This window comes from Oratosquilla oratoria, chromosome 19, assembly GCF_046742065.1.
Source record: "Oratosquilla oratoria isolate Oo_2021 chromosome 19, ASM4674206v1, whole genome shotgun sequence".
Classification (NCBI taxonomy): domain Eukaryota; kingdom Metazoa; phylum Arthropoda; class Malacostraca; order Stomatopoda; family Squillidae; genus Oratosquilla; species Oratosquilla oratoria.
This window is the reverse complement of record NC_134795.1, coordinates 57,312,472-57,320,150: the sequence shown is the minus strand read 5'-3', so window position 1 is coordinate 57,320,150 and position 7,679 is coordinate 57,312,472.

Below are 7,679 nucleotides of genomic sequence, written 5' to 3'. Positions count from 1 at the left end.
GGTACGGAGTGTGGCGCCCCCCAGGGTCATCAGGCCTCTCGGCAGCGCCATACCTCCGACCATCATCGGTCCTCTATTGCCTCACGGTTTGTATCAGGCCCTAGGCGTAGACTTTGACCATATACGATCGCAATACGTCCCCGTCTCCAGGCCGTCCGTGGTAAGAACCCGGGCCTCTTTGAAGACAGAGGGACGTGTCTTATGGTACGGAGTGTGGCGCCCCCCCAGGGTCATCAGGCCTCTCGGCAGCCCCAAACCTCCGGTCATCAATGGTCCTCTAACAGCCTCATAGCTTGCTTCGTCAGGCCCTAGGCGTAGACTTTGACCTTATACGATCGTAATCCGTTCCCCATACGTCTTCGGGTCGTCCGCGGTAAGAACCCGGGCCTCTCGGAAGACAGGGGGACGTGTCCTATGGTACGGAGGGGGTGCCCCCGAGGGTCATCAGGCCTCTTGGCAGCCCCATACATCCGACCAATAATGGTCCTCTAACGCCTTAATGGCTCCCTTTGTGAGGCCCTAGGCGTAGACTTTGACCTTTTCCACTCGTAATCCGTTCCCCATACGTCTTCGAGTCGTCCGTGGTAAGAATCCGGGCCTCTCGGAGGACAAGGGGACGTGTCCTATGATACGGAGGGTGACGCCCCGAGGGTCATCAGGCCTCGGCAGCCCCATACCTTTGACCAATAATGGTCCTTTAACGCCTTATAACTTTCTTTGTCAGGCCCTAGGCGTAGACTTTGACCTTTTCCACTCGTACTCCGTTCCCCATACGTCCTCAAGTCGTCCGTGGTAAGAACCCGGGCCTCTTGGAGGACAAGGGGACGTGTCTTATGATACGGAGGGTGGCTCCCCGAGGATCATCAGGCCTCGGCAGCCCCATACCTCCGAGCTTCAATGGTCTTCTAACGCCTCACGGCACCACCCTCCTTCCAGGTTTCTTAAGCAAAAAAAAAAAAAAAAAAAAAGAAAAAGAAAAAAAAAAAATCACCACCCAGCCCTTCTCATGAGCCACAGCCAACCTCTTATCAACTTCACTTGGCTTGAGTTTAAAGATGACTTACCTGATGTTCCACCCCCAAGTAAAACACAAAACTTTAGACTTAGGGAGTCTAGTGTTAGTTAAAATGAGTATAAATTAGTTCAAAGAAACTACAATCATTTAGTGTAATGAGAAGAGGAAAATCAGTTTTAAATAGTACAGTTTAAGTTGGCGCAAAGTGCTAGGTATTACATAAATAAAATGCCTTGACCTTGAAAAAACAAAACAAAACAAAAAACAGGTCGAAATGGACATGACTTCTCCTATTCAACTTAAGCTAATATATAGTCATGATGGTCAAGAATTTTACCATGTTGAAATTAATTTCAACGCTCACTGTAACTCAGATCGAAATGACCATGACTTTTCCTATTCAACTTAAGCTAATCTATAGTCATGATGGTCAAGAACTTTACCATGTTAAAATTAATTTCAACGCTCACTGTGACTCAGGTCGAAATGACCATGACTTTTCCTATTCAACTTGAGCTAATCTACAGTCATGATGGTCGAGAATTTTACCATGTTAAAATTAATTTCGACGCTCACCGTGACTCAGGTGGAAATGGACATGACTTTTCCTATTCAACTTGAGCTAATCTACAGTCATGATGGTCGAGAATTTTACCATGTTAAAATTTATTTCGACGCTCACTGTGACTTAGGTCGAAATGAACATGACTTTTCCTATTCAACTTAATCTGTAGTCATGATGGTCAACAATTTTACCATGTTAAATTAATTCAACGCCCACTGTGACTCAGGTCGACATGAACATGACTTTTCCTATTCAACTTAATTTAATCTACAGTCATGATGGTCGAGAATTTTACCATGTTAAAATTAATTTCGACGCTCACTGTGACTTAGGTCGAAATGAACATGACTTTTCCTATTCAACTTAAGCTAATCTGTAGTCATGATGGTCAAGAATTTTACCATGTTAAACTAATTCAACGCCCACTGTGACTCAGGTCAACATGAACATGACTTTTCCTATTCAACTTAATTTAATCTACAGTCATGATGGTCGAGAATTTTACCATGTTAAAATTAATTTCGACGCTCACTGTGACTTAGGTCGAAATGAACATGACTTTTCCTATTCAACTTAAGCTAATCTGTAGTCATGATGGTCAAGAATTTTACCATGTTAAACTAATTCAACGCCCACTGTGACTCAGGTCAACATGAACATGACTTTTCCTATTCAACTTAATTTAATCTACAGTCATGATGGTCGAGAATTTTACCATGTTAAAATTAATTTCGACGCTCACTGTGACTTAGGTCGAAATGAACATGACTTTTCCTATTCAACTTAATTTAATCTACAGTCATGATGGTCCAGAATTTTACCATGTCAAAATTTATTTCAACGCTCACTGTGACTCAGTGATGTCACGGTATGATAAGATGACGTCATTATGTGATAAATTGACGTCACCATGTAGTCCTATGACGTCAATTTGTGTCCCTGTGACGTCACGAGACGATCCTATGGCGCCATGATCAATCCGGTGACGTCACAGTATAATCACATGATGTCACTAGGTATTAAACATATAGAAGTCCGCTTGTGGGTGATGAGACGTCACAAATTGCCATAGCACACTATTGGATGAAGACGCTCGCCACGGGTTTCGAGGACTTCCCGCGGGAAGACTTGGGGTGAGTTGGATACATACCGAGGGTCCAGGCCCGTCTTCGTGGGAGACGCTCAGGGAACGTCTTCACCCAGGACGAAGCCTCTTGACTAACGCCCACGGACGAAGTCGCTCGGAAACGAACTTGGCCTCGCATACTCCCTTTCGGTTTCTCGCTTACCCCGAGGATCTTCACGAAACTAGTGAGAGTGGTAGGCGTACGTTGGACGGAAGCAAGCGTCTCCACACTCATGTTCCTAGACGGCTAGTTGATGCATTTGCCCACCGGGGAGGGTCCATCGGCCGACATCTCAGTGGCTCTGAGTGTGTTGGCGGACGTGGAGTTCGGGGTGGACTGGGACGGGTCTGCCCTTGCTCCCACACAGAGACTTTATTGGCTCGGGATTGAGTGGGACACAGTCAGCGTCCTTCGGGTGCTCCCCTGCGCCAAAAGAGCGTGCTTCTCTCACACGTCCTCCCTCCTTCGGTGGCGGGGGGGGAGGGTGCCTCAACTTCGCGACCCCGGCCCTTCCACTGAGCCGCTTGGGGCGCCGACGGCTGGTACGGGAGGTCGACAGGAGCATACTGCTTCTCCCGCGTGACCTGCCCGGGCCGATACCCTCAGCACTCCACAGGTTGTTGCGTCCCTGGCTTCGGTCGGGGGCCCTACGCCGGTCGCTCTATCCAGGTTTCAAGAGATCTACGTAGTGTAGCAACTACGCCCACAAGTGTTCGAGTCGTTCTCCCTCCGCTACGGCACCCCAGAGGTGGACCTGTTTGCCTCCCCAAACACGACCCAGCTCCCCCTTTACCTCATCTGCATCCAAAGGACACGCACAGGAGGCCCAGACGCCTTCACGGAGGACTGGAACAGCTGGAGGTACGTATTCATTTTCCTCCTCCAGCGACACTAGTCCTCCTGAAGGTGATGCAGACCCTCAGATCCTTCAAGGGTCAGGTCCTCCTGATAGCTCCCTACTGGCCAACCCAGCCGTGGTTCGGGGAGCTAATGAGATGGGGCCCTTCTCCCCTTCTACTGGGGTCAGCCTGCCTAGCCAACAGCCTTACCGCGCCTCTCCAAGCGTCACTCCAACTTGATAATTGGAGTTTCTACGGGGAGCTCTCAGCCAACTCTTCTCTACAGAGGCAGCAGACAAGATGCTCAGAGCTCACCTTCCGTCCTCAGTGCGGCAGTGTGGGTCCTGCTGACGGAGATTCCGGAACTGCCTTCGGAGACGCGCGATGGTGACCATCTCCGCCAGCATGGTTCCGGACTTCCTGACTTGGCTGGCTACCTCCACCAACAGGGCACCGGCGACTATCTTGCCTCACTATACAGCCCTCACTGATCCGCTACGCTTTGGCATGAACATCCGAGTGCCACAGAGGGCGTGAACCCTCCTAATGAAGGGGATCAGCGCCTCGAGAGAGCCGAGACATCAACCGGTCCTGGCCTGGTCCTTGCATCGTGTTCTGCAGTACCTGGCGTTCGAAAGGGCCATTATGGAGGAAGAACACTTCCCTCGACGCGTCGCCTTTCTGCTCGCCTTGACTACGGACTACAGGGCTTCACAGCTGGCGGCAATCACCCGCCACCCGTCCGTCTCCAAACTGGAGGAGGACAGCTCGGCCCTAACCCTCTCTCCATCACCAACATTCCTGGCCAGGAACGGCCGAGCGGACGACATGATCGGCCCTCTCAGAATACAATCCTTCCGGGAGGGAGGACACCCACATCCACTGCGCCCGGTCCGTGCGTTCGAAGACTACGTGGACCACACGGAAGAGATTTCTGAGGATCATCTCTTCTACAACTCGAAATTTAGGATTCCCCTAACCCCGAGGTCCCGGGCGCACCTGCCCTTCCGCTTTTTGGGAGAGAGCCGACCCGGGCCATGCCCCGCACGCCCACAGCATCAGGGACTTTGTGGCATCGCTGGAGTTTCTCCGCACCCACTCTGTGGAGCGGGTGCGGGACCTAGGGACTGGACATCGACGACTCCCTTGGGGACACGGTGTCTCTACCACTCGGTCGCCCCTGTCCCATGTGTCGCCATGGAAACGGCTCCACCCCTCTCATCTCAAAAAAAGTGGAGGGGGCAAAGGGCGACCGAGGAGTGGGGAGGGGCCAGGAACCGTTGAACAGGATACAAATTTCGTATAATTTACGCATTGTGTGAACAGTGCAATGTTGTGCATGTCACATTCTTCGGCGTGGGTACTTGACGTTTCTTTCTCCCCTCTACTGAGTGATAAAATGAATAATTCTCCCATAGGAAAGACACACGTAATAACGGTTTGATTCAGGCTTCACCTCTCCTCCCACCTGTCCTCGTCTCATGCATAGCTTCGCTGTGCAGGTTTCTTTCAGCCGATAATATTTCTTTGTCGCGGCTCGTGCCGCTTAAATTCTTCTTATCGGCTTAAGAAACCTGCACAGATTTAGGGTCCCTCCCTCCTCCCACAGGCGAAGCCTTCATTTCTCATTGAAGTGACGCGACGCCCGGCTCGAGCTAGCCGGGTAAGAAGGGAGGGGATAGGGAGGGGGAGGTGGGGTCGACAATGCGCATGCCTGCACAGAGCCGGGAATTTTAAATTTCCGATGATTTTGGCGGAAAATTCAAACCACACTCAACCTTCGGGAAATGGCCATATGACCAGGAGTGTGGTATGGGATTATCGCTATAGCTTCGCTGTGCAGGTTTCTTAAGCCGATAAGAAGAATTTAAGCGGCACGAGCCGCGACAAAGAAATATTTCAGCTTATAAAAACATTTCGTGATACAGCCTACCGACGTGTTATTAGACGTACGATGTGACTCAACTTATCGTATTTGTGGAATTCACACGGATAAATTGGGAAGTTAATAAATATTGAGTATAACATTTTTATGATTATCATTATTACAATCACATTTATTCTTACCATAATGATAATTACAATCATTGTAAGTATGTCAGTGTACAACCACATATATAATCCATCCAAGGGGAAAGAAATGCAAAGTATACAATGTGTTAAAAACTCATACGTTCAGATGATGTATGTAAATATATGTCGCTGAAGCGTTATATACTATCTCGATTAATTAATCATTTCTGTACTGGATGGTATATATACATACATACATATGTACATATATATGCATATATATATATAATTAAATGTATATATATATATATATATATATACATATATATCTATATGTTTCATTAAAAGTGATGGCTAGTTGTGCATTAATAATTTTCTTAAAGGTATTTTCCAAGATGTTATTGCTGAAGCTCATAAATCAAGAGGAAAATATCACAGCAATTTGATTGACAAGAAACACATCGAGGCCGCAAAAGAGTTAAAATCAGACCATAGTATCACCATCAGGAAAGCAGACAAAGCGGCAACTTACGTACTCATGGACACCTCTGAGTATTTAGAAAAGATAGATACTATCCTCAATGATACATCTAAGTTTAAAAAGATCAACAAAGACCCTACAGAATCACTCAAGAAAAAGGTAAATCGACTTATAGAAGGGAATAATGCTGCCAGCAAAATAAAATTTAATAAACTTTCAGGAGAGTATGGTATGGGTTACTGCTATGGGACAGTCAAAACACACAAACCTGGTAATAAACTCCGTCCCATAATCTCACAAATCCCTGCACCTACGTACAAACTCGCCAAGAAACTGTGCTCCATTCTAACTCCCTACACTCCCGCCACCTATAGTCTACAATCTACATCTGATTTCCTAGACATTATTAAGGTAAACTCTGCTAAAGGTAGAATCGCTTCTCTTGATGTGGAGGGGTTATACACCAATATTTCCGTAGATCGAACAATTGATTACATCATCAACAAAGTGTACCACGATAACACTACACCTATACTAGACATTCCAGAACTTACACTACGTAAACTGCTTGAATGCTGTACAAAAGAAGTCCCGTTCACTTGCCCCCGTGGAAACAAATATTGCCAAATTGATGGAGTTGCAATGGGATCCCCCCTTGGAGTATTAATGGCAAACTTCTTCATGGGCTGCGTAGAAGAAGAAGAAGCATTCAGTAAAACAGAAAAGCCAGATATTTACTGTAGATACATTGATGATGTCTTTATTAAAACCAATAACAGCAATGAAGCTGAAAAACTCCGCCACCTATTACAAGAGACATCTGAACTCACTTTCACTATGGAAGATAGCATTGACGGAGCTTTACCCTTCCTCGACCTCTTAGTGAAACAAAATGAAAATTATCTTAATACAACAGTGTACACAAAACCCACTAACCCTGGACACTGCCTTAATGGATCCAGTGACTGCCCTCAAAGATATAAGGACTCTACCATCAGTGCCTATATTCGAAGAGCACTAACTCACTGCAGCACATGGACACAAGTGCATGATGAAATCGAACGTTCCACTCAAGTTCTGATCAATAACGGCTTCAATGAAAAAGAGATAAAATTTCAAACAAAGAAAATAATGGACGGCTGGCATAACAACAACAATGATAAACAAAATAAAGAGAAAATCAACATATATTATAAATCCACTTTTTCGTCAGCTTATAAAGAAGATGAACGCATTATGAAACAAATTATAAAAAGAAACATTAAACCAGTCAATCCAGAAAAAATACTAAATCTAGTGATTTATTATAAAACTAAGAAAACTAGCCACCTTCTTATTAGAAACAGCCCCCTACAAGAGAGAAAGGAACTTCAGAAATCACATGTCATCTATAGGTTCACATGTACACGAGGGAACTGTGAAGCCCTCCCATCCACCTATATTGGCATGACGACAATGAGGTTATCCCGTCGCCTCTCATACCACCTGACATCTGGAGCCCCTAAAAATCACTTAAGAGAAGCCCACGGCACAACACTAGCAAGAGAGACACTAGAGAAAAACACAGATATTTTGGATTTATGTACTGACGATAGACGCCTCCCAATTTTAGAAGCGTTGTATATTAAAGAGTTGAGCC